Below are 26,737 nucleotides of genomic sequence, written 5' to 3' on the forward strand. Positions count from 1 at the left end.
ACTTACACTTGTTGAAATTGTTACTGTAGAGAGAAAAATCACTTCTGAGCTGGTTAGATGCCCTGACTATATCACTTTAGTGGTAATAGGAAAAATTTTGCATTACATATACTAAAGGCCTCAAACTTGGAAAAAATTTCAAAAATTTTCAAAAAATTTTTCGAAAATTTTTCAAAGTTTTTCAAAGTCCTAAAATTGTCTGAAATGGATTTTGCGCTATGAAAGAGCACTCAAAAGCGATTTTTTGTTGACTTCACTTTTTTTTCACCTATGTAGTATAGGGGTCGAAACATTAAAATTTCGAATTTTTGAAAAAAATTTTTCAAAGTTTTTCAAAGTCCCAAAATTGTCTGAAATGGATTTTGCGCTATGAAAGAGCACTCAAAAGCGATTTTTTGTTGACTTCACTTTTTTTCACCTATGTAGTATAGGGGTCGAAACATTAAAATTTCGAATTTTTGAAAAAAATTTTTCAAAGTTTTTCAAAGTCCTAAAATTGTCTGAAATGGATTTTGCGCTATGAAAGAGCATTCAAAAGTGATTTTTTGTTGACCTCAATTTGTTCAGCCAAGTAGGGTAGGAAAAACTCAGGTTCTTAAAAGGTCTGCAATAACTCAAAGAACAGTCAGAAGCATTTTTTGCTGACATTACTTTGCAAAATGTGCTGTTTGTTGTGGAAAGCATGTCTTTATTTTTTAAATACAATTGCAACTTTGAATGTTTCTATCTTATTAAGTATGTGTGTTTGCTTGCAAATGTTAAAAAAAGAATTTCTCATGTATGAGTTAATAATTGAATGAATTGAATGAACGAAAATTTAATGTATAAATATTAACGTTTTTAATATATTCATGTATAAAATCTAGAAAGTATGTATGTTTGCATATATATGTAAAAATACCAGTGCTTAAATTTAGTCATGTGGTTGCATGAGTTAAACTTCAATGTTTGAATGTGTGTAGAAGTTTTTCATGTGTGTATATATCAAGACATTTTTGTTTGTTTGTGTATATGCTTTTCTATATCTATGCAGTGGAATGTATATCTGTCTGACTGAATTTATGTCTGAATCTATTTGTTTTTATATGCATGCAAGTGTAACACAGGAGAGACAAGTCCTTAAAGAGTAATTTAATCTTTTAGAAGAGTGCTGTTCTTTGTGGCCATGATCCAATAATTTTATATCTTTTAATTAGATTTTGACCTTCAGCGTTGTTAAACTCATGTTTTGTCCTTTAAACATTGGCAAGCAAAATGTCACAACTGGAGACGACAACCGTTTTTGTCAGAGCATGCTTTTTGTAAACAAAATTTACACCTATGCAGCTACTATATTCAAACATATCAAGATTATTTACAGGAAAAAATTAAGTTCATGTTTATTGTCTTTTAATGCTATGCAAGAAAATGAAAAAAATTTGACAAACCGAGACAAAAACAACTTTTGATCTGAGCATGTTTTCTTAAAACAAATTTCTCCACACCTATTCAATTACCCGTTTAGTATTGACCTAGATTCTTTAAAGGAAAAAGTATTTGAGATAAATTGTTGAGAGTAAAAAGAATAAATTCTGATAAAAAAAACAAAAATTTGGTGGGAAGATGGAAAACTATAACCCATAGTGCATCAAGTTCAAAGATTAAATTATTCAAAATTTTCGCAAATTAGTGTTTCACTGTTCTATTTGGTAATATTGTATTATAATACTAGTATTCTTGGCTTTGTGTGATTCGTTTTGATGTTATCTTTCCGGAAGTATTTCTATGTTTTCAAACGTTTGTTTGTTACGGATACTATGCAGAGTCGATTTGAGTTCTTTCAACTGAGTCAAAGACAAAAAAACAACTGTCCAAAGACAAATCCTGATTATAGAGGTAATTGAGCTAATAAGTTTTGCAGAATTTCTATTGCAGTATTTTAGTTTTCTCAAGCTTAACAAGTGTGAGAAATATGTAAAACTATCCAGGTTCCAGGTGGAATTTTACTACTGTGTGTTTTGCTAATTGACACTTTTGTAAAAAAAACATTGTAATTTAATATGATTTTTATCCTCTATAACAATAAATGGCAGAATCATTTTGTACATGAAAAAGTTTTTTTCACGAATTATCATATAGAATAAATTTAATCTTCAATAAAGCTTTATTGATTTGCAATTAACGCTATGAAAACGAATCAGTGGTCTCACAGCTAGTATGAAAAATTTTTTTTCATGGCGCTCAAAACAGGAAACTTCTAACAGAACTGCAAAGTTAACAAAGGAACGAAAAAATCGTTTTTTCATGTCAACTTGGTTTTCTATTTGAAAGACTTTATATAAAACAATTGACATAAAAAAGACTTAGATTATGCAAAACAAAGTTTTTTCAAGATATCCTTGTCAAAAAAATGTTTGCGTACCAGCTGATTTTTCATTACTACTTTAACAAATTTGTTCTTTTAAGACCTCAATAGTTCGCCTTGAGGAAACTCATAAAAAAACGGACAAGTACTTACTTTTTGCATCTATTGGAAATTTCGTTCTGATACGTTAAATGCTTACCATTCCTGACATCATAGCTTAACGAATAAACGAAATGTTGCGTCCGTGTTAACGAATACTTAGGTTTTAAAATTTTATGAATTACTTAAGTAATATATTGAATTACAAAATTGATACATAGCATAAGAAGCTACTGAGTGAATTCTGTGAACACCAGAGGTTCCAAAAAACACAAAGTTGTTGCACATGTATACAGAAAACACAAACGTATACTTACGTCTCTGGTTCAGATTGAGCTATTGAGCAAAACAGGTTTGTTATCTTCTAATAGAAAACGTTAGCAGGGAACTTTTTATCGTTTCTCAAAATTAACTACGTCAACACTATGCAAAATCAAAATTATCTAACAAATAACTTGATATTAAACGTAAGATTTGGAATCAGTTACTTTATAAACCAGAAGCAATTGTAACCATGAAAGTCAAACAAGAAGGCCAATAGGTGAATTTAAATGAATTTGAATTTTTCTGCTTTTTTCATTGCTTTACTTAAGTTAACGTTATTTTGCTTAAATTGTGCGCAATGGGGGTCGAAATGTACTCCCTAATAAAGAATTGCAAGCCCATGTACTCACTCTTTTTTTATCTCAACGTTTGCTGCAACACAGTAGAGGAGTACATGTAAATACGCCTTCTTGATCAGAGACAAGAGAATAATTAAGCAAACTAATAAAAGTGCTTTTAGCCAAAAATATTATGCAAGAATTTTGCAGAGCAGACTGAAATTCTCATACGCACAGTGCAATTCTTCTGCTTTATACGTAGCAATCAGATATGAACTTTGAAATGCCAATGTCTGAGGTACTTATGGGAAACTTCAATTCATTCTACAAATGAAAAAGGAATAAGATTTAGTCTAACAGATTTAACATCTGAGTTTTCCTCGAAATGTTCGAAATGTTATCGCTCTTTATTGAAAGCTATTTGGCTAATTAGGCTGATAGAACAAGTGCTAACATCCCAGCCAACGGGTTGAATTTATTTTTAACTGAATGATCAGCTTGTCAAAGCAACAATTTAGCGTTTTCATTCTTGTCTTGTATTCCATTCAGTTAGTATTTAACAAAACCCAATCTCAACTGCCGGTTTATAACTTATAATGTATCATATCCTAACGCAATTTGAAGGCTCATTTCAGCGCACAATTGTCAATCAAACTCGTTATCAAAACAAAATTGCCTTTATACAACAAAGGAAGGACAGTTCAATTTCAAGCTGGACTACCTTCGATCATTGCCTCATACCCAAAAAATTTATTGACTTTGTTACTACATTACCTAATATAACCGAAGAGGAAGACTTTATCAACAATTCAACCCCCTCAGAAACAGAAGTAAATTCTCAGAATATACCTAATCCTTTGACTTTTGACATAGCATCACTTCCCATGGACATCAAGAGGATTTTGCGCAGTTACGATTTTGAAAGTACCCATGCAGAATATTTCGCTGCATTAGAACATTTGGAAAATTTGTGGAAAACGCTCAAATCATGCAGAGTTGAAGCCAAACTGGCCACTATTCACAATAAAGTTGATCATACTACATCATCCACATCCGATGATAACAGAAAGACTGTGATATCTTCTATTTTAGAACGATTCCCTAGTCTTCTTGAAGAAAACTCAAAAATTATTACAATAATAATAATAATAATAATAATAATAATAATAATATTAATCACTAAAATAATAATATTAATAACATTAGTAATGATATGAAAAATAGTAGTAATAATAATAATAGTAATAATAATAATAATAATAAAAATAATAAAAATAATAATAACAATAATATTAATAAAAACGATGATGATGATAATAATAATAATAAATGATAAAAAAATAATAATAAAAATAATATTAATAATAATAATAATAATAATAATAATAATAATAATAATAATAATACTAATAATAATAATAAAAATAATAGTAAATATATTGATTTTAATACTAATGAAAATAAAAGAAAACAATAAAAAGTGTCCTCCTCTGTGAGGAGCCGTAACAATGACTTCAAGGTATCACTTATAAACACTCAGTAAACCATATGTTATATAAGAAATGCACTGTGAATAAGATTTGCCTAGTGACTGTAGGGGGGGTCCGAACCCCCCCCCCCCCTACTAGACTTCAAGTCGACCAAAATCCTGATTTCTTTCGAAATGAAAGTTTGTTCAAGTTTCAGCAGTCTCGTGTAGACTCTTGGTGCTACACTGACTGCTGAAACTTGAACAAACTTTCATTTCGAAAGAAATCAGGGTTTTGGTCGACTTGAAGTCTTGTAGGGAGGGGGTCCGGACCCCCCACCTACAGTCACTAGGCAACTTACACTTGTTGAAATTGTTACTGTAGAGAGAAAAATCACTTCTGAGCTGGTTAGATGCCCTGACTATATCACTTTAGTGGTAATAGGAAAAATTTTGCATTACATATACTAAAGGCCTCAAACTTGGAAAAAATTTCAAAAATTTTCAAAAAATTTTTCGAAAATTTTTCAAAGTTTTTCAAAGTCCTAAAATTGTCTGAAATGGATTTTGCGCTATGAAAGAGCACTCAAAAGCGATTTTTTGTTGACTTCATTTTTTTTTCACCTATGTAGTATAGGGGTCGAAACATTAAAATTTCCAATTTTTGAAAAAAATTTTTCAAAGTTTTTCAAAGTCCTAAAATTGTCTGAAATGGATTTTGCGCTATGAAAGAGCACTCAAAAGCGATTTTTTGTTGACTTCACTTTTTTTCACATATGTAGTATAGGGGTCGAAACATTAAAATTTCGAATTTTTGAAAAAAATTTTTCAAAGTTTTTCAAAGTCCTAAAATTGTCTGAAATGGATTTTGCGCTATGAAAGAGCATTCAAAAGTGATTTTTTGTTGACCTCAATTTGTTCAGCCAAGTAGGGTAGGAAAAAGTCAGGTTCTTAAAAGGTCTGCAATAACTCAAAGAACAGTCAGAAGCATTTTTTGCTGATATTACTTTGCAAAATGTGCTGTTTGTTGTGGAAAGCATGTCTTTATTTTTTAAATACAATTGCAACTTTGAATGTTTCTATCTTATTAAGTATGTGTGTTTGCTTGCAAATGTTAAAAAAAGAATTTCTCATGTATGAATTAATAATTGAATGAATTGAATGAACGAAAATTTAATGTATAAATATTAACGTTTTTAATATATTCATGTATAAAATCTAGAAAGTATGTATGTTTGCATATATATGTAAAAATACCAGTGCTTAAATTTAGTCATGTGGTTGCATGAGTTAAACTTCAATGTTTGAATGTGTGTAGAAGTTTTTCATGTGTGTATATATCAAGACATTTTTGTTTGTTTGTGTATATGCTTTTCTATATCTATGCAGTGGAATGTATATATGTCTGACTGAATTTATGTCTGAATCTATTTGTTTTTATATGCATGCAAGTGTAACACAGGAGAGACAAGTCCTTAAAGAGTAATTTAATCTTTTAGAAGAGTGCTGTTCTTTGTGGCCATGATCCAATAATTTTATATCTTTTAATTAGATTTTGACCTTCAGCGTTGTTAAACTCATGATTTGTCCTTTAAACATTGGCAAGCAAAATGTCACAACTGGAGACGACAACCGTTTTTGTCAGAGCATGCTTTTTGTAAAGAAAATTTACACCTATGCAGCTACTTTATTCAAACATATCAAGATTATTTACAGGAAAAAATTAAGTTCATGTTTATTGTCTTTTAATGCTATGCAAGAAAATGAAAAAAATTTGACAAACCGAGACAAAAACAACTTTTGATCTGAGCATGTTTTCTTAAAACAAATTTCTCCACACCTATTCAATTACCCGTTTAGGATTGACCTAGATTCTTTAAAGGAAAAAGTATTTGAGATAAATTGTTGAGAGTAAAAAGAATAAATTCTGATAAAAAAACAAAAATTTGGTGGGAAGATGGAAAACTATAACCCATAGTGCATCAAGTTCAAAGATTAAATTATTCAAAATTTTCGCAAATTAGTGTTTCACTGTTCTATTTGGTAATATTGTATTATAATACTAGTATTCTTGGCTTTGTGTACTTCGTTTTGATGTTATCTTTCCGGAAGTATTTCTATGTTTTCAAACGTTTGTTTGTTACGGATACTATGCAGAGTCGATTTGAGTTCTTTCAACTGAGTCAAAGACAAAAAAACAACTGTCCAAAGACAAATCCTGATTATAGAGGTAATTGAGCTAATAAGTTTTGCAGAATTTCTATTGCAGTATTTTAGTTTTCTCAAGCTTAACAAGTATGAGAAATATGTAAAACTATCCAGGTTCCAGGTGGATTTTTACTACTGTGTGTTTTGCTAATTGACACTTTTGTAAAAAAAAACATTGTAATTTAATATGATTTTTATCCTCTATAACAATAAATGGCAGAATCATTTTGTACATGAAAAAGTTTTTTTCACGAATTATCATATAGAATAAATTTAATCTTCAATAAAGCTTTATTGATTTGCAATTAACGCTATGAAAACGAATCAGTGGTCTCACAGCTAGTATGAAAAATTTTTTTTCATGGCGCTCAAAACAGGAAACTTCTAACAGAACTGCAAAGTTAACAAAGGAACGAAAAAATCGTTTTTTCATGTCAACTTGGTTTTCTATTTGAAAGACTTTATATAAAACAATTGACATAAAAAAGACTTAGATTATGCAAAACAAAGTTTTTTCAAGATATCCTTGTCAAAAAAATGTTTGCGTACCAGCTGATTTTTCATTACTACTTTAACAAATTTGTTCTTTTAAGACCTCAATAGTTCGCCTTGAGGAAACTCATAAAAAAACGGACAAGTACTTACTTTTTGCATCTATTGGAAATTTCGTTCTGATACGTTAAATGCTTACCATTCCTGACATCATAGCTTAACGAATAAACGAAATGTTGCGTCCGTGTTAACGAATACTTAGGTTTTAAAATTTTATGAATTACTTAAGTAATATATTGAATTACAAAATTGATACATAGCATAAAAAGCTACTGAGTGAATTCTGTGAACACCAGAGTTTCCAAAAAAACACAAAGTTGTTGCACATGTATACAGAAAACACAAACGTATACTTACTTCTCTGGTTCAGATTGAGCTATTGAGCAAAACAGGTTTGTTATCTTCTAATAGAAAATGTTAGCAGGGAACTTTTTATCGTTTCTCAAAATTAACTACGTCAACACTATGCAAAATCAAAATTATCTAACAAATAACTTGATATTAAACGTAAAATTTGGAACCAGTTACTTTATAAACCAGAAGCAATTGTAACCATGAAAGTCAAACAAGAAGGCCAATAGGTGAATTTAAATGAATTTGAATTTTCCTGCTTTTTTCATTGCCTTACTTAAGTTAACGTTATTTTGCTTAAATTGTGCGCAATGGGGGTCGAAATGTACTCCCTAATAAAGAATTGCAAGCCCATGTACTCACTCTTTTTTTATCTCAACGTTTGCTGCAACACAGTAGAGGAGTACATGTAAATACGCCTTCTTGATCAGAGACAAGAGAATACTTAAGCAAACTAATAAAAGTGCTTTTAGCCAAAAATATTATGCAAGAATTTTGCAGAGCAGACTGAAATTCTCATACGCACAGTGCAATTCTTCTGCTTTATACGTAGCAATCAGATTAGAACTTTGAAATGTCAATGTCTGAGGTACTTAGGGGAAACTTCAATTCATTCTACAAATGAAAAAGGAATAAGATTTAGTCTAACAGATTTAACAACTGAGTTTTCCTCGAAATGTTCGAAATGCTATTGCTCTTTATTGAAAGCTATTTGGCTAATTAGGCTGATAGAACAAGTGCTAACATCCCAGCCAACGGTTTGAATTTATTTTTAACTGAATGATCAGCTTGTCAAAGCAACAATTTAGCGTTTTCATTCTTGTCTTGTATTCCATTCAGTTAGTATTTAACAAAACCCAATCTCAACCGCCGGTTTATAACTTATAATGTATCATATCCTAACGCAATTTGAAGGCTCATTTCAGCGCACAATTGTCAATCAAACTCGTTATCAAAACAAAATTGCCTTTATACAACAAAGGAAGGACAGTTCAATTTCAAGCTGGACTACCTTCGATCATTGCCTCATACCCAAAAAATTTATTGACTTTGTTACTACATTACCTAATATAACCGAAGAGGAAGACTTTATCAACAACTCAACCCCCTCAGAAACGGAAGTAAATTCTCAGAGTATACCTAATCCTTTAACTTTTGACATAGCATCACTTCCCATGGACATCAAGAGGATTTTGCGCAGTTACGATTTTGAAAGTACCCATGCAGAATATTTCGCTGCATTAGAACATTTGGAAAATTTGTGGAAAACGCTCAAATCATGCAGAGTTGAAGCCAAACTGGCCACTATTCACAATAAAGTTGATCATACTACATCATCCACATCCGATGATAACAGAAAGACTGTGATATCTTCTATTTTAGAACGATTCCCTAGTCTTCTTGAAGAAAACTCAAAAATTGAAGAAAACTTCCAGAAACTTAGCACTGACCCTTCGTCTAACAATGCTCTAGAAAAGAAGAGCCATTTTCGTGTTGTTCGTGGATGTGTACTTCACAGTGGAAATTTTCCAAAAAGAATGAGATTCGATGAAACTATGAGGTGTTCATGCAACAATATAAACTAGAACTGGAGAATTCTTGTTGATTAAAGCCTATGAAAGAGACGTTGGTTTCCAGTATTGAACTGTTTTCATTTATAACCTGTTATTTTGAAAATGCCGTGCATTATTAAAATTCTTTGTGTATGCTTATTATCCAATTTTAATAGTCGCAAAAACACTCGTTGAAACTATAGTTTGTTGATTCAACATTATCCACGTCACAGAAACAGGAAACAGTCTTCGGCCTGCTTATAGGATTATAAAGTCATGCATTTGTTGTAGAGTAGGGTTCCCAAACCGTAGATTATTGTTCTGAAAATGTTGAAACGGATACGTGCAAGAGAGTCGACGTTATAGGGAGCTGACCTTAGAAAACGCTGCAAATTGTTAGATTTAAAAAGTTGCCCTTAGTTACCCTAAGTTGATAGTTATTACACCAATGAGAAAATTAGCTGAGTGGGTTAATTGGTCTCATTTTCGGTTATGATAGCTCCATATCAAGTCACAAGAGCCGCTGAGGCATGGCCATCACCCGAGATGATTTCAAGATAATTTTTTCCAATTTGCTTTCAGTGTCTTATACTAGAAGATACTAATTTTTCAATTACTCGGTAATGATTGGGGAAAAAAATTAGTAGTCTCATTTGAGAGCCAAATTAATTTGCCGCAAAATTTATCTAAAATTATCAACTATAATTTTGAATAAAATTTCGGCTCTCTTTTTAAATCGGCTCTTTTCACTTCGGCTCTCTTACAAGCCACCGGTTGAAACAAAAATTCAACCTGGTCACTTCACTATTTTTGAATAAAAAACCTATATTGTGAGAATTTCAGTCTGCTCTGCAAAACTCTTGCATAAAATTTTCGGCTAAAAGCACTTTTATTAGTTTGCTTAAAAATTCTCTTGTCTCTGATCAAGAAGGCGTATTTACATGTATTCCTCTACTGTGTTGCAGCAAACGTTGAGATAAAAAGAGAGTGAGTACATGGGCTTGCAATTCTTTATTAGGGAGTACATTTCGACCCCCATTGCGCACAATTTAAGCAAAATAATGTTAACTTAAGTAAAGCAATGAAAAAAGCAGGAAAAATCAAATTCATTTAAAATCACCTATTGGCCTTCTTGTTTGACTTTCATGGTTACAATTGCTTCTGGTTTATAAAGTAACTGGTTCCAAATCTTACGTTTATTATCAAGTTATTTGTTAGATAATTTTGATTTTGCATAGTGTTGACGTAGTTTATTTTGAGAAACGATAAAAAGTTCCCTGCTGACGTTTTCTATTAGAAGATAACAAACCTGTTTTGCTCAATAGCTCAATCTGAACTCTGAACCAGAGACGTAAGTATACGTTTGTGTTTTCTGTATACATGTGCAACAACTTTGTGTTTTTTGGAACCTCTGGTGTTCACAGAATTCACTCAGTAGCTTTTTATGCTATGTATCAATTTTGTAATTCAATATATTACTTAAGTAATTCATAAAATTTTAAAACCTAAGTATTCGTTAACACGGACGCAACATTTCGTTTATCCGTTAAGCTATGATGTCAGGAATGGTAAGCAATTAACGTATCAGAACGAAATTTCCAATAGATGCAAAAAGGAAGTACTTGTCCGTTTTTTTATGAGTTTCCTCAAGGCGAACTATTGAGGTCTTAAAAGTACAAATTTGTTAAAGTAGTAATGAAAAATCAGCTGGTACGCAAACATTTTCTTGACAAGGATATCTTAAAAAACTTTGTTTTGCATAATCTAAGTCTTTTTTATGTCAGTTGATTTATATAAAGTCTTTAAAATAGAAAACCAAGATGACATGAAAAAACGTCTTTTTCTTTCCTTTGTTAACTTTGCAGTTCTGTTAGAAGTTTCCTTTTTTGAGCGCCATGAAAAAAATTTTTTCATACTAGCTGTGAGACCACTGTTTCGTTTTCATAGCGTTAATTGCAGATCAATAAAGCTTTATTGAAGATTAAATTTATTCTATATGATAACTCGTGGAAAAAAACTTTTTCATGTTCAAAATGATTCTGCCATTTACTGTTATAGAGGATAAAAATTTTCATGAAGATGAAAATCATATTACATTACAATGTTTTTTTTACAAAAGTGTCAATTAGCAAAACATACAGTAGTAAAATTCCACCTGTAACCTGGACAGTTTTACATATTTTTCACATTTTTTAAGCTTGAGAAAACTAAAATACTGCAATAAAAATTCTGCAAATCTTATTAGCTCAATTACCTCTATAATCAGGATTTGTCTTCGGACCGTTGTTTTTTGTCTTTGACTCAGTTGAAAGAACTCAAATCGACTCTGTATAGTATCCGTAACAAACAAACGTTTGAAAACATAGAAATACTTCCGGAAAGATAACATCAAAACGAAGTACACAAAGCCAAGAATACTAGTATTATAATACAATATTACCAAATAGAACAGTGAAACACTAATTTGCAAAAAATTTGAATAATTTAATCTTTGAAATTGATGCACTATGGGTTAAATGGTTTTTGAACACTGAAAACTTTTCCAAATTGGTCAAATGAATAAAGAAGAAAACTTGTCAGATTGACGATAGTATCAAAGCTCCTAATCTGATTTCTTCTGTCTGTGTAGACGGTTTTTATGGTAGCAGAAATCAAAGTTAGTTGTGTTAACTGTTACTTAATGCGGTCATGACTTAAAAGTATCTCCATTTTAGTTTTTTTTGCAATATTTAAAGTGAATTAGCAGTACATTTTTCAGATGAAATTGATCATTTAAAAAAGTTGCACTGACCGCTCTTTTCAAAAATTACTGGTAAAATATGTCAACACACCAAAAAATGAAAATTTTTTACCGACAATTAAAGTAAAAGGAGCAAAAAAACTTATTCTGAAGCTGTGATTGGCCAATTTGAAACACTGTTCCGTAAGCGGACAAGTATACCGCAGTTTTTTCATCAACTAGTGTAACGGAGGTCTATACGTGGTTGGACAGCATTTAACCGCATCTGGCCACGCCTCGCGGGCCATGGCCATGCCTCAACGGCCTGTGGGACTTGATAGGAATCTATCACAACCGAACTACTGATTTATAAACCAATCAGACTTTTTTTACCAATTATGATAAAAACTGTCGTCTAAATTTCTCATTTTTTCCTTGTCGGCTAAACGCCTCTTCGCCAATTTTCATAGCAACAAGAAAATCATGTGTTTTTTCTGCACTTTTCTATAGAACAATGCAAAATTATACTCTTCAGCTTAAAATGCTTGTAGAACTCGTGCAGTAAAGATTGCATAATAGACCATGTGAATATAGTTTAAATAATACAGTAAACTATATCCAAAGCTCAGTTAAACCAGAAGGTCTCCTTCACTTTTGACACATATATAGCTGTAGTTTAAATAGATTGTGAGAACGTATTTCAGTTGTTTTACGTTTGCAACTATATAACACAACTCAATTAATATGACGTAATTATCCCTGGAATACTATTTTTAGATCACAAACTCAAACTCGAACTCAAACTTTGACTTTAAGTGGAAGGATAGGCCGAATTTTTACATTTCGTTGTTTTTGGTAATTCAAAGTTACACGGTCACCGATTATCGTGTTTTTAATACTGAGAGTAGTATTTTTTCAAAGTCAAACATCCTTGAACCGTGTTTTTGGATCACAAATTCAAACACAAACTCAAAACCTCCATTCTTTTTTAGATCAATCGACCAAGCGTCACCATTTTAATATACTTGTTTATTGAAATCCATACCGCCTCCAAGTGTTGAGTTTTTAATACTAGAAGAAGTATCCTTGAATACTATTTTTCAGATTACAAACTTGAACTTAATGTTTTAACTTTTAGGTAAAGTGATCGACCATGTTTATTATGCTTGCTTATCCAAAGCCAAACCGTCTCCGGTTGTTGACTTATGAACACTAATAAAGAAGAATTCTGTTTCAAATTCCGCGAAAAGTACTTCTCTGGAACTATTGGGTGCCCATTGAAGATAAGCAGACGTTGAAAACAAACAAAATTGCTTCACTTAACATCTAAAATTAAAGTTTTTGTTTGAGCTCTCAAATCCACTTAACTTTGTTTTCACTTGACTGTTTTCACTTAACTTTGCTGAGAAACGTTTCAATAGCTTGATTTATTTCTAGTTTTCTTCAGATAAACAATGACCAAATGAAATTGAACAAAATTGGGAGGAAGTTAATATCACAAAAAAGTGCAAAATCTTGTAGCGCTAAACTTTTAATGAATCGCAAGTTCACAATTACATTCTTAGCTGTGAACACAACCTGAGCCAAAGATAAGGTTAATATGAAAAACATTGTCCTTCTGGCATGCTATCCCAGCAGTTTTCAGTCTATACCAATTTTTGAAACCTAAGAATTCAGAAAAAGTTATGTAATTCCTGACAACTGAAACAACAGGTGACTCGGAATAAACATACGAAAACAACTAGATAGAGTAAAACCTCAGATTTTTGGATAATGTAGGTACGTTGTAAAGTGTTTGTTTCCATTAAGGTGCACACTATAGAATTTTTGAAGCAAGCATTTTTCTATAAAGTTGATATTATAAATAGACATAGTGCAAAGCCATTGTCAATCAGTCACTGTTTACGCTATACAATCCTTCATATGGGAAATTATTAAAAGTTTGCTTTTCAAATCTATCAAGTAATTGCAATTGAAATCAGATGTCATACATTGAATAAAAAAGAACAGCGTTTTTGAAAAAAAAACAACTTTCAAGTTTATGACTGAACCTTCATAAGTGAAGAAAGTATACAAAAAAATTGCACTTCAAAAAAAAGCACATAGCAAAAAAATTATTTGAAGTTCTAAAAGTTAAACCGGTTCGCTAAACAGTAAAACACTACAATGATTTATTTAATTAAATACCACCTGATATATCATACCATGGATTTTTTAATTGTAGTTAGGAATTCAACTTTGAGCTGAAAATTACAGAGTTAATGTATACGAAAGCGTTTTTTATATCTTTGAAAAAACTTCAAACACTTAAAAATTTGTTGAAAAAATTGTCGGCTAAATTCTATCGGTCTGCGTCAGTCAGGACACATTACCGTGAGATTGCTAAACGCTTCTGTTGTTCATGCTCAACGAGTCTCCAGAGATAAGTATTGTTTTCATTTTTGAGAAAAACAGAAACACAATGTGGTAGATAGTTGGTAAACAATAGGTAACATTTAGGGTATTAAAAAGAAGTAGTAGTAGGTACTCGTGTAACTTAGAACCAATAAGTAGTTGTAGTAGTTAGTAATAATATCCAGTAGTAGTTTTAGGTAGTACTGGTATGTAGCAGTAGTAGTAGGTACTAATTGTAGATAGTTGTAGGTAGTAGTAGTAGGCAGTAGCAATAGTAGGTAGCAGTAGTGTTGTGTTAATATCCAAAAGGTTGACCAGACTGCTTATCCCAATTATATGTTTTAAAGTCTCTGCTCTTTTTAATTTTAAATTCATTTGGATGTACCTAATCCCGATGCTCTATGAAATATCGTTACGGTAATCATATTTCAAAGCGTAAACAGAACAATAAGTAACCCAAAACATTAACACTGGGTTACAGAACGCAGTAAACTCAATCCAAGAAGCAACTATAATGAACTTTTTTGATTTCTGGTTATTTGAGGTGCTCTGGAAACTTACTTGCAGAGATCAACAGTTAAATTTATCGGAAGCATTTACTAAAGAAGCGATTCGCTATTGTTTAATATTTCAGTCCCAGCAAGCAATATCCATTATTGCCATTACCAATACGCAAACAAGACCTATACATCACTGAAGTTGTTTCTAGCAACCCAACGGATCCATAGTTTGCGTTAGTTTTTGCTTAATTGATCACGTGGCTAATTAATTTTTGAAAATTTTAACTTTTTTACTGTTCCAATGGAAACTACTCTTCTTGTAAAACATTACAAATTTTGTCTGGTTCAAGCTCTTGATGACTTTTTATCATTCCACTTTTTTTAAGTAAAAAATTCAGCTGCTCTTGCATATCATAGTTTTCCATCTTCCCAACAAATTTTTGTTTTTTATCAGAATTTGTTCTTTTTACTCTCAACAATTTATCTCAAATACTTTTTCCTTTAAAGAATCTAGGTCAATCCTAAGCGGGTAATTGAATAGGTGTGGAGAAATTTGTTTTAAGAAAGCATGCTCAGATCAAAAGTTGTTTTTGTCTCGGGTTGTCAAATTTTTTTCATTTTTCATAGCATTAAAAGACAAAAAACATGAACTTAATTTTTTCCTGTAAATAATCTTGATATGTTTGAATATAGTAGCTGCATAGGTGTAGGAAATTTTTTTTACAAAAAGCATGCTCTGACAAAAACGGTTGTTGTCTCCAGTTGTGACATTTTGCTTGCCAATGTTTAAAGGACAAAACATGAGTTTAACAACGCTGATGGTCAAAATATAATTAAAAGATAAAAAATTATTGGATCATGGCCACAAAGAACAGCACTCTTCTAAAAGATTATATTACTCTTTAAGGACTTGTCTCTCCTGTGTCACACTTGCATGCATATAAATACAAATAGATTCAGACATATATACATTCCACTGCATAGATATAGAAAAGCATATACACATACAAACAAAAATGTCTTGATATATACACACATGAAAAACTTCTACACACATACAAACATTAGGTTTAACTCATGCAACCACATGACTAAAGTTAAGCACTGGTATTTTTACTTATATATGCAAACATACATACTTTCTAGATTTTATACATGAATATATTAAAAACATTAATATTTATACATTAAATTTTCGTTCGTTCAATTCATTCAATCATTAATTCATACATGAGAAATTCTTTTTTTAACATTTGCAGGCAAACACACATACTTAATAAGATAGAAACATTCAAAGTTGCAATTGTATTTAAAAAATAAATACATGCTTTCCACAACAAACACCACATTTTGCAAAGTAATGTCAGCAAAAAATGCTTCTGACTGTTCTTTGAGTTATTGCAGACCTTTTAAGAAACTGAGTTTTTCCTACCCTACTTGGCTGAACAAATTGAGGTCAACAAAAAATCACTTTTGAATGCTCTTTCATAGCGCAAAATCCATTTCAGACAATTTTAGGACTTTGAAAAACTTTGAAAAACTTTTTTTTTCAAAAATTCGAAATTTTAATGTTTCGACCCCTACACTACTTAGGTGAAAAAAAGTGAAGTCAACAAAAAATCACTTTTGAGTTCTCTTTCATAGCGCAAAATCCATTTAAGACCATTTTAGGACTTTGAAAAGCTTTGAAAAATTCTCGAAAAAATTTTTGAAATTTTTGTATGTTTCGACCCCCATACTTCATAGGTGAAAAAAGTGAAGTCAACAAAAAATCACTTTTGATTTCTCTTTCATAGCGCAAAATCCATTTAAGACAATTTTAGGACTTTGAAAAGCTTTGAAAAAATTTCGAAAAATTTTTTGAAATTTTTGTATGTTTCGACCCCCATACTTCATAAGTGAAAAAAAGTAAGTCAACAAAAAATCACTTTTGAATGCTCTTTCATAGCGCAAAATCCATTTCAGACAATTTTAGGACTTTGAAAAACTTTGAAAAATTTTTTTCAAAAATTCGAAATTTTAATGTTTCGACCCCTATACTACATAGGTGAAAAAAAGTGAAGTCAACAAAAAATCGCTTTTGAGTGCTCTTTCATAGCGCAAAATCCATTTCAGACAATTTTAGGACTTTGAAAAACTTTGAAAAAATTTCGAAAAATTTTTTGAAAATGTTTGAAATTTTTTCCAAGTTTGAGGCCTTTAGTATATGTAATGCGAAATTTTTCCTATTACCACTAAAGTGATATAGTCAAGGCATCTAACCAGCTCAGAAGTGGTTTTTCTCTCCACAGTAACAATTTCAACAAGTGTAAGTTGCCTAGTGACTGTAGGTGGGGGGTCCGAACCCCCTCCCTACAAGACTTCAAGTCAACCAAAACCCTGATTTCTTTCGAAATGAAAGTTTGTTCAAGTTCCAGCAGTCAGTGTAGCACCAAGAGTTTACACGAGACTGCTGAAACTTGAACAAACTTTCATTTCGAAAGAAATCAGGATTTTGGTCGACTTGAAGTCTTGTAGGGGGGGTTCGGACCCCCCTCCCCCTACAGTCACTAGGCAAATTACTATACTACGTTCGAGTTACGTTAAAACTATCACCGATTAGACGGGTTCCTTTCTGGTTTGTCTACAAACAAAATGAAAAACAGTTGCCTCTAGGCCAATGATACAAAGTAACGTTTACCACGTAAGTTTTTCTCAGTCAGGATTGTGTCTATAAACTAAGCTGGGTTGGGGGGGTAGTAATAGTGTGAGCAAGGCTCCCCCGGGGGGGGGGGGGGTGTAGAACCCATGTATTAAGATAGGGTATAGGAGTTATTTTTGAGAGAGGGTCTACACTAATGTAGTAAGATAGGGTATAGGAGGCGTACATGTATTGAGATAGGTTATAGCGGCCGCCACGTATTAAGATTAGTTATAGCGGCCGCCACGTATTAAGATTAGTTATAGCGGCCGCCACGTATTAAGATTAGGAATATCCTCCGCAATGTATTAAGATTGAGAGTAGCCTCCGCAACGTATTAAGATTAGGAATAGCCGCCGCAGCATATTAAGATTAATTATAGGGAGCAGGGTATTAGTAGTAAGGTAGGAGCAGACCAGGGTGATTTTCCGGAGCCACTTGTCAGGTGATTTTAGAGGTCATTTAGGGATTAGCAGGGAATTCTACATGCAGCGCGCGGGGGAATTGTACAGTCAGCGCGTACGTACAGGCGGGGAATTACACATGCAGCGCGCAGGGGAATTGTACAGTCAGTGCGTACGTACAGGCGGGGAATTGTACAGGCAGCGCGCATTAACGGATAATTTCCATCGCAGTAAATTTCAACATTTTTTGGTTTAACCACAGCAATGTATTAAGATTAGTTATAGCCGCCGCATTGTATTAAGATTAGGTATAGCCGCCGCAATGTATTATGATTAGGTATAGCCGCCGCAATGTATTAAGATTAGGTATAGCCGCCGCAATGTATTAAGATTAGATATAGCCGCCGCAATGTATTAAGATTAGGAATAGCCGCCGCAATGTATTAAGATTAGGTATAGCCGCCGCAATGATTTAAGATTAGGTATAGCCGCCGCAATGTATTAAGATTAGGTATAGCCGCTGCAATGTGTTAAGATTTGGTATAGAAGACCCTAAACAGCAAGATGGCGCAGCGAAAGCGTGCTGGGCTCATAACCCAGAGGTCGGTAGATCGAAACTACCTCTTGCTGATCTGGCATTGTCACTGTACTAGTGGACCTTTACGCGCTCATAACATGGAAAAATGTTAAAAGAAAGAAAAAAATTGAATTAAAAATCACAAAACAACAGACACAGTACAAATTAAGCACATGCAAATACTAAATTAATCAAACGTTTACATGATGATAGTACAAAAGAAAAGAGTGCTAAAGTACATTTATCCGAATAGTTAATAAAGTCGACAACAAAAATTTGAGTAACTTACGAAGAATTAAGGAATTTAGAAAAAAAATTACAGTCGACTTTATTACTCTTCGACTTATTTTACATTAAATTTATCTAATTCACATATAATTACTTATAAAGTTTAAAACATGAACATCATGAACATTGTTCAGTTTTGTTTGAAAAAATTTAAATAGTTGAAATGCTGCAAATAATGTGTAAAATCCACACAAATAATCAGTTTTCTGAACTGGCTGTTGTATCATTTTCTGATACTTTTTATTGAAAAATTTGTATTTTGTGATTGGACGAGCCAAAGAATCACTATAGTAATAAGTTCGATTGAGTCGAGCAATCATTATCCAATGTTCTCCAGCTTCACTGCTCGGAGAAGTGTTGATGATAGCAAAGCTGAATGTGGGTAGTCTTGGAACACAATCTGCTGGAAACGATCCAATATAGCGGTATTTGAGTTCTGGGATTCGTTCAGTAATCTGTCTCAGGGAAGTGTTATCCAAGACAAACAAATTTTCTCTGCTTTATTTCGCAAGTACCATTAACACACGGATTTTTAACTGTACAGTCAAGCTGAAAAGACTCATTCTCTTCAAAAAAGCAACAATCATTGGACTTTTTACCTTGCTTTAATAAAACTTAGCTTGTCTTTTTAATTTTGTCAACAGAAATGTTATGGGAGTTGGGGTGGAATGAAATAATTATAAAAAAAAACAGAAAAATTAGGAGAGGAACAAGTACAAAAAAGTTTGAATTAGTTCGCCCCCAGTTAACGTCCATTCTAAGAAATTATTTGGTGAAGAGAATGGCAACTGGGTGACGATAATATATAAGCCACAAATGTTCCAATGCAGAAAGCAATGATGTAGAACCCATAAAACACTGAAAAAACATGAAAAATTTTTCGTTAACGCTTCAGAGATTTTTAGCAACCGTTCCGAACTGATCAATTTTAACAGTGGACATCCTTTCTCCTAGAACTATTAATTCTGTCACGCTTCTTAGCGGGCGATCAAAAAAAACATTTCTAATCGGATACTTTCACCACTGAGCTCAGGATAATGAATATTTCCTCCAGCATCTTGAAGTGAAGTGAGATCAAATACAAGTACGTAATGGTTCTGAAATAGATTATGTGGTAACGCGGGAATCTCTTCGTTAAAATTCATTGCTTTCATTGTTTTTACATATGCCCTACAGTCATTGCTTGTATCAACTGATACTATAGCTCTAACCTCCTCGAACAATTCTTAGTTCCCGTAAACCAAATTTCTGATAATGGAAAGGATTTTCTTGAAAATGTCCTGTGAATGCTGAATTTGTGTTCATTGCAATAGCTATTCTTCTGATTGGAGCATTGTTAAAAACATTTCCCTGAATAAACTGGTTCTGTCCTGAAGGAATAATAAACGTGCGTGCAATTGTTTCCATAAAGTTGTAACAAGCAGGTTGATGAGTTAATTGATATTTGATAGTCTGGTGCACACTTCGTCAACAACAACACGTCTTGTAAACAGGGAACAGTCAAGAAATTTAAGGGAGACGTGAGGATTTTAGGAGATCATGTAAAAATTGGGTCTTGCACGAATCATTTTCAGTCTAACTTTTGTATTTGGTAGCAGTAACTTTTCACATTGGAACAAATCAATTGCTAATTTACCGTAATAAGTAGTTCCATCTTTCAGCAAAAGTTCTTCCTCTCGATCTATAAAAGATCTTTTCTCAAAATCTCTGGGTTCTTTTTCAAATTCATATCCATGACAAGCCAAAATACCTTCATTATTTCTTGTGGAAGCGTTAAATTCATTGGAAATTAAAGCTTTGTGTCCATAGAGACCATTTGAGTTGTAAACCTATTGATTGTTCAGATACACCTCACAGTTGGAGAAGAGCGAGTGCAATAAATTGTTGACGTGAGTTAGACAATGTAAATCATCATCTGTGAAAGACATTCCCATATCTCCTTTTCCATGTTCGTATTCTTTCATAAAGTCATCAAACAATCTTCCCTTTTGTAAACCAACTTTGATTTGAAGGTGGATATCTCTCATATCAAGATATATGCTTCTATCTGTTTCAAACTCGAACTCAATGCTGCTTTCATCCAATGTAGTACTGGGATAAACTTCCTGAACGTGAGAAGATTCAATTCGTTCCAAAACAGGAATTTTGTCAAAAACCTTCAAGCAAGAGTTCGTAAAGTGACCATAACGAAAGTTGCTATCGCTTGTTGATCTAGTATTCATTTTAGCTTAGAAAAAATATCTCTTCTAGTTCGACGACGTCGACTGGTTTTTGGGGGAATTCTTCGAATAATGCGACGTTTGCTAACTTTTCCACCGCCTAGCTGTTTACGTAATGTTTTCTTTCCAACATCTGCAGCCACAGATTTGAATTTTTTCTTTCCAGTTAGTACATTTCCAGTTTCTGGTGCAGCTGTATCAAGCAAATCAGCACCAACTCTTTTTGCTGCTGGGACAACATATCTCCTCAAAAATGGAATTGCTGTCCTCCCAATTGTTTGTGCTAATGCTCCGAATCCTCTTCCCCTCTGTCTTGAATAACCACGAAAATACGGTAAAATCACTATCAGCAACCCTTTTCTACAACTTTAAATCTAAAAATGATTGTCAGAAGTTTTTCCAAACATTAGTACCGCTCTTGTTACACCAACAGAGTTGAAAGGAATTTTTTCACCATAAGAGTCCCGGAGCTCGAGTTTTATGCTGTGGAATGAGTTTTTTAGAATTTTTTTAAATTGTAAAGTTGGAAAATTTTGATACATCATGTATTTTCCCGTTGAGATGATATCTCCATTCTTAACTTTTGATATAAACGGAATGCATCGTAAAAGAGCAGCTTTTGTATCATCCACAATATTGTATTCAACAATATCACTATATATCATTAAGGTGTGTATTCGTACAATGTCATAAGGGAACTTGGGAAAATGTGGACCAGCACCACTCATGAAAACACCCATACCATAAACAGCTTCTTCTCATCCAAAGACATGGCAAAGATCGGCACTAAAAATGACAAGTAAAGAGTTCTGATTCGGAAGATTCAAAGATATTCGCTGAGTAATTTTGTTAATGTGTAACTTGATTGGTGTTTTTTCATTTTTTTCACGTTCCTGAATTTTTTGTTCATTTCATTGACAATATCAGAGATCGAGGGGTATAGACCTGGATCAAGTGTGTAATAATCCGATGGTTTTGTATCTGGTGTTGCTTCATCTAGATAGAAGAATTTACCCTCTGTTATGTTTTGGTACAAGGAAGGATACGACAGTTCTGTTATCGCTACCTCCCATTCTCCATCAAGATTAATTTGTTCAGGTAGAAAATTCGTGAAAGAACTTAGTGTATTTTTTGGTTAACAATCAAACGACGCATTGGAAACCAACTCAACAGTGAAAGAACTCATCTTCAAATGATACGCTTTGAAAGCCGTTGTTCATGAAATTTACCTAGAATTTCATCACCTTGTTCTCCACAAAGGTTATAGGTTGGTTGTTTAAAAGTAGCAACTTTAAAAATTTTGAATATTTCATTTGTGAACTGAGATTTATAACCTTTTTTGAATGGAATATCTTTTTTGATATACGAACATTTTCACCCGCTTTAAAATGTGGTCGATTATATTGGTTAATTGGGTTTCTGTAAAAAAATTGACAAAAAGTCTTTGTTTGTTACATTTTTTGGAGCTTTACCTGTGGAGCGATTAACTCTTGTGTTCATAGTTTTGAGAAAGGAATCCATTTTTCTCATGTATTTGTCACCATTTTTTCCATATAGCTTTAAATAATGTTTTTCAGACATTTTATAGCTCGTTCTGCTACAGCAGCTTTTGTTTCACTTCTAGTAGAGTAAATTTTGATTTTCTTGTCCGTACAAAACTTTTGAAGCTCGCCGCTTAACTCTGTTCCCTGATCAACCCATACTTTCGCTGGCATACTTTTTTTACGCAACAATTTTTTGAAAGCTGCAACTGCATTGGTAGAGTACTTTAATTTATTGATTGCACACGAACAAAGCGAGAAAAGACGTCAACACATACTAATAAATACTTCACTCCATTATTACTGTCCGATAATTTATCCATAAAAGCTAGATCGAGACACCAGATCTCATTGATTCGCTTAGCAAATGCTGGTAATCTTTTGAAATGTCGTGTTGCATGACGATACTTTGTGTAGGAATCTTTACTGTGTACAAAGTAGGCAACTTTCCTTTTGGATAACCCACTTGCCTTTTGTAGATTTTTAATTGATCCATATGCGGCTTTTCCATCTCTATACAGCCTTTGTAGCTTGGCTTTTTCAGATTTTGAAAGGAATCCACCTCCCTCTGTCTTTGACTTTGGCGTCTTTGTTTATTACTTTTTGCAGATTTATTCCGGTAGCATCAAGTATTGTGTAATATATGTCGGGAAAATCAACGTTTTTTCTTTTTAATGCAAAAATAAAGTCTGCGAAAGCTACTTCTGTATCTCTTCCATCTAATAAAATTGTGTCGTTGAGAGATAGCCTGACTCGCGGTGAATTCAAAATTTGATCTACAATTGATTGGTTCTTTAAAGATCTGGTTTTGTTGCTGATTTCCTTGTAATTAGGGCTCTAATGTGTTGGGACAGAAACCGGTTTCTGCTCAAAAGTGTCCAACTTTTTAACTTCTAATTTGAATTTTTGTTCGCAAAGGTGTTGAGGAATCAAAACAAACTGTTCCGTTTCAAGACAATCGATTAATGATAGATGGTGACAAAATTGATATGAGCTCTATTCCTTTTCGTGAACTTAAGATTGCTCTTCTTTTATTTATTCCGGTTCTTTTTAGCACGAGTTGATGAATTTCGTCTCTGTACTTTATTACGTCTTGTTTTTGTATTTCCTGTAGTTGTCCCCCAAGAAGGTTTACTATGCATTCGTTTAGAAACTGAATGGAATCTTTTGGACAATTTCTTAGGAACGTTTTCTTGAAGTTCTGGGAATACGTTTGGAACGTTATCAGCGTAGAGAGATGTTGTGTGTTCATCGTTCAAAAAAGTAATTTCTTATTTCGTTTTAGGGTTAAAAAAATAGTGGGAATAGAACCACTGTTTGTGCAAAATCTAAGAGAGTCGACTGTTTTCGGAGTCAGATCAATGAGTAAGTGACCATACGGGATTGAAGTAGCTTTTGTATACCAATCTTTTAATTGTGATCCTAACTCGAGCTGTTGACTAAGAGTGTTAATCTGGAGAACATCTCTAGGAGAGTTGAATAAAACTATATGAGTATTTTGTAACTAAACATCTCTTCCCAACCTACTCTGATGAAAAAGATTATGCTTTATATATATTGTACTAAGTCCTTTGTTTCTTCAAGCTGTCGCGATTTTGACAAATTCTTTCGAGCTTGAGATTTCCTCACAAGAATCATCAAAAATCAGCAAATACTTTGTTCCATTATTGGGTAGACTCTGAATGAACTCAAAGTCAACTCCTTGAATAAAATGAATGTTCTTAATATTTTTGAACATTAGACCGTAAAGTGATTGATAATGTTGATAAAAATAGTAAATTTTATCAAAATCGGGTTGAAAAGTTCCAATAATTAGCCAATCATGGATAAGATGAGATTTTCCAGACCCGCTTGGTCCCAGCAATGAAATAAAAATGCGTTCCTTAGTAGAAATTATTTTGTTCATAGTTTAGGAGAAGGTAAAATATAACCGACTGTACTAGATAAGATGGCAATCCAAACTGTTGTTTCTTCACAGGTTTCGGCAAGAGTTATTCTTACTATACAGCACGCTAATATTAACAAAATAACAAAAATTTGGGACAAAAAAACCACCAGAGATCTATTACAAGTCTGTCCAAAACATTCCCACGATTTTCGTTCCTGGTTATTATCATCAAACACAAAATTACCTAAATTTAAACCGTTATCTGTATGCTCGGTCATTTATACCTTATTTTTAAGGGAAAATCAATTTTTGAACTGGGAATGCAACTTCTCTCTGATTTCAAAAGTAGTAAAATAAAAATAATAAATAAAATAATAAATAAACAAAACGATCACAAATTCAAATAGAAATTACGAATTGAAATTACAAATATTATACGTTATCAAAAAAATCCAGAGTCCAAGTTCCGTAAGCATAAGCTTTCTTCTCTGCACAGTGAAATGTCTTTTTGTGTCGATACGGATAATTGCTACAATCCCAGTCAGTATCCGAGTTATTGAGAAGTTTGGAAACTTTTGGACAACCAAGATCATCTAGTTTCTCCACATCTTTACACAAGTAATTTGAGAGAAGACTACACTTCTCTAAACATTTTGCAAAGTATTCTGTTGTAGGTGAACAATATTGATGAATGATTGATGACAACTCAGTTTGTTCCAGTTTTGTTTTCCATTGTTCCAATTAATCCCATGTAAATTTTTAGTGTTCCACTTTGCTTGAAAATTAGGTTTATAGTCTTTGGGTGGGAGGAAACTGTATCCCAATACAATTCCATCCTTGAAAACACCCAACTCCTTGACAATTTTCCTTCCAAGCACTCAATATCAAACACAACGAGAGACATTCTTTTTTCTAGGTTGATTTATTAGAAAAATGATTAGCAGTCTAGCGTTTTGAAAATTTGAGGATGATAAAATTTAATAAAGACACAAAAGATTAAACCAGTTAAATGTCCCAAGAAACATGAGCTTGGAAAATTTGGTAACATGTAACAGTATCCTGGACTTTTGTTTGTAGTTGCTTTGACCGCTCCAGCAGAATCGTGTAGTATAGCATGTAATCGAAAAACTTTCAATCTAGCAAAGAAGATGTCTAAAAAGGAATTTCCATAACCAATAAGGCCTCCATGAGGAAATTTTTGGTTAATTTCCTCCAAATTTATATTCTCGTCCCAAATTTTACAGGCCGCTAAAAAACAGTTTTTGCGTTTTTCATTTTCGGGAAACATTGAAAGGATGTTTCCGTAACAATTGAATATGTTGACAAGAACGACAATATCCATCTACTTTGCGTTCCTTCATCCATGTCAATGCAAGTATTTTTATACTTTTCAATATAAGATAAAAGTGTAGGGAGATGCTCTAGTAAGTTCTCGTACTCTTCTTTTTTCAATTAAACATTTGTCAGAAAACTCCACTGATATCTGTTCCAACGATGTTGTGAAATGGTAACTTGTTGTCTATCTGAACGATGTATCAGACTTGTTCTGCGTAATCCGTTGTAAATAACCCACTTAAATTCTGAAATTTGGGACTCTTTGTCCAAATTTTCTAATTTGGGAAAATTTTGAGCTTCAAGAACAGTATACGAATATCTTTTAAGTTCTAACGTTCTTATAAGTCTAACGTGAAAAACCTTTGACTTATCTCTGAGACTCAAAAAAATGTTTCTTGAGCAACCAATATCCCAACTCATTCTCAGATCAAAGATTTTTAAAATGAAAAATTTATTGTAGAGAAGACAAAGACATATTACAAAATCACACAACAATTATTATTGAAATGTACATTGTTCAATGTTAGAAAAGTCATTTAAATTTTGAATCAGTTCCTTGAACTCGTCCAAGCTGTAGCTGACATAAGTTACCTGCTTGAACTCATTGTTTGCTTTGCGACCAAAGAGCCGAATCTGCACATAAATGGAGGCTGGATTCTCCTGAACGTTTTGAATGAAAGTCACATATATTCGTCGATTTCGTCCTATGCTGACCTTTCTGACTTTGTGACATCGTTGCAGCACATCCTCCATACATGGCTCTTATCAAATTGAGTCGGGTGCTCACTCAGTTCCAATTCCCCATTCAGGATATTGTTCTTGAGGAAACAGAATTTCTTGAATTCGTAATCTCCAATTCGAAGTTGTTGGTACTTCTCAAATGTTCCAGAATTATATTTTTGAAAACTTGGAAAGTTGGTTCGGAATAATTTTGTCCGTTTTTAAAAATCTGGGACACAGTAAACCTCCCAAATCTTATTGGGTTAGAACCAAAGTCTATATAAAATGGAACCGA

The 26,737-nt window shown here is 32.8% G+C and overlaps 1 protein-coding gene across 1 annotated transcript in view; it reads right to left on the minus strand.

The window, feature by feature from the left end:
• The window catches only part of LOC142344417 (uncharacterized), a 101,535-nt gene that overhangs the window by 63,960 nt on the left and 10,838 nt on the right, over positions 1 to 26,737 (minus strand). The gene's annotated exons all lie outside the window — the stretch shown is intronic.

Source organism: Convolutriloba macropyga, chromosome 1, assembly GCF_964194025.1.
Source record: "Convolutriloba macropyga chromosome 1, txConMacr16.3, whole genome shotgun sequence".
Lineage (NCBI taxonomy): Eukaryota > Metazoa > Xenacoelomorpha > Acoela > Convolutidae > Convolutriloba > Convolutriloba macropyga.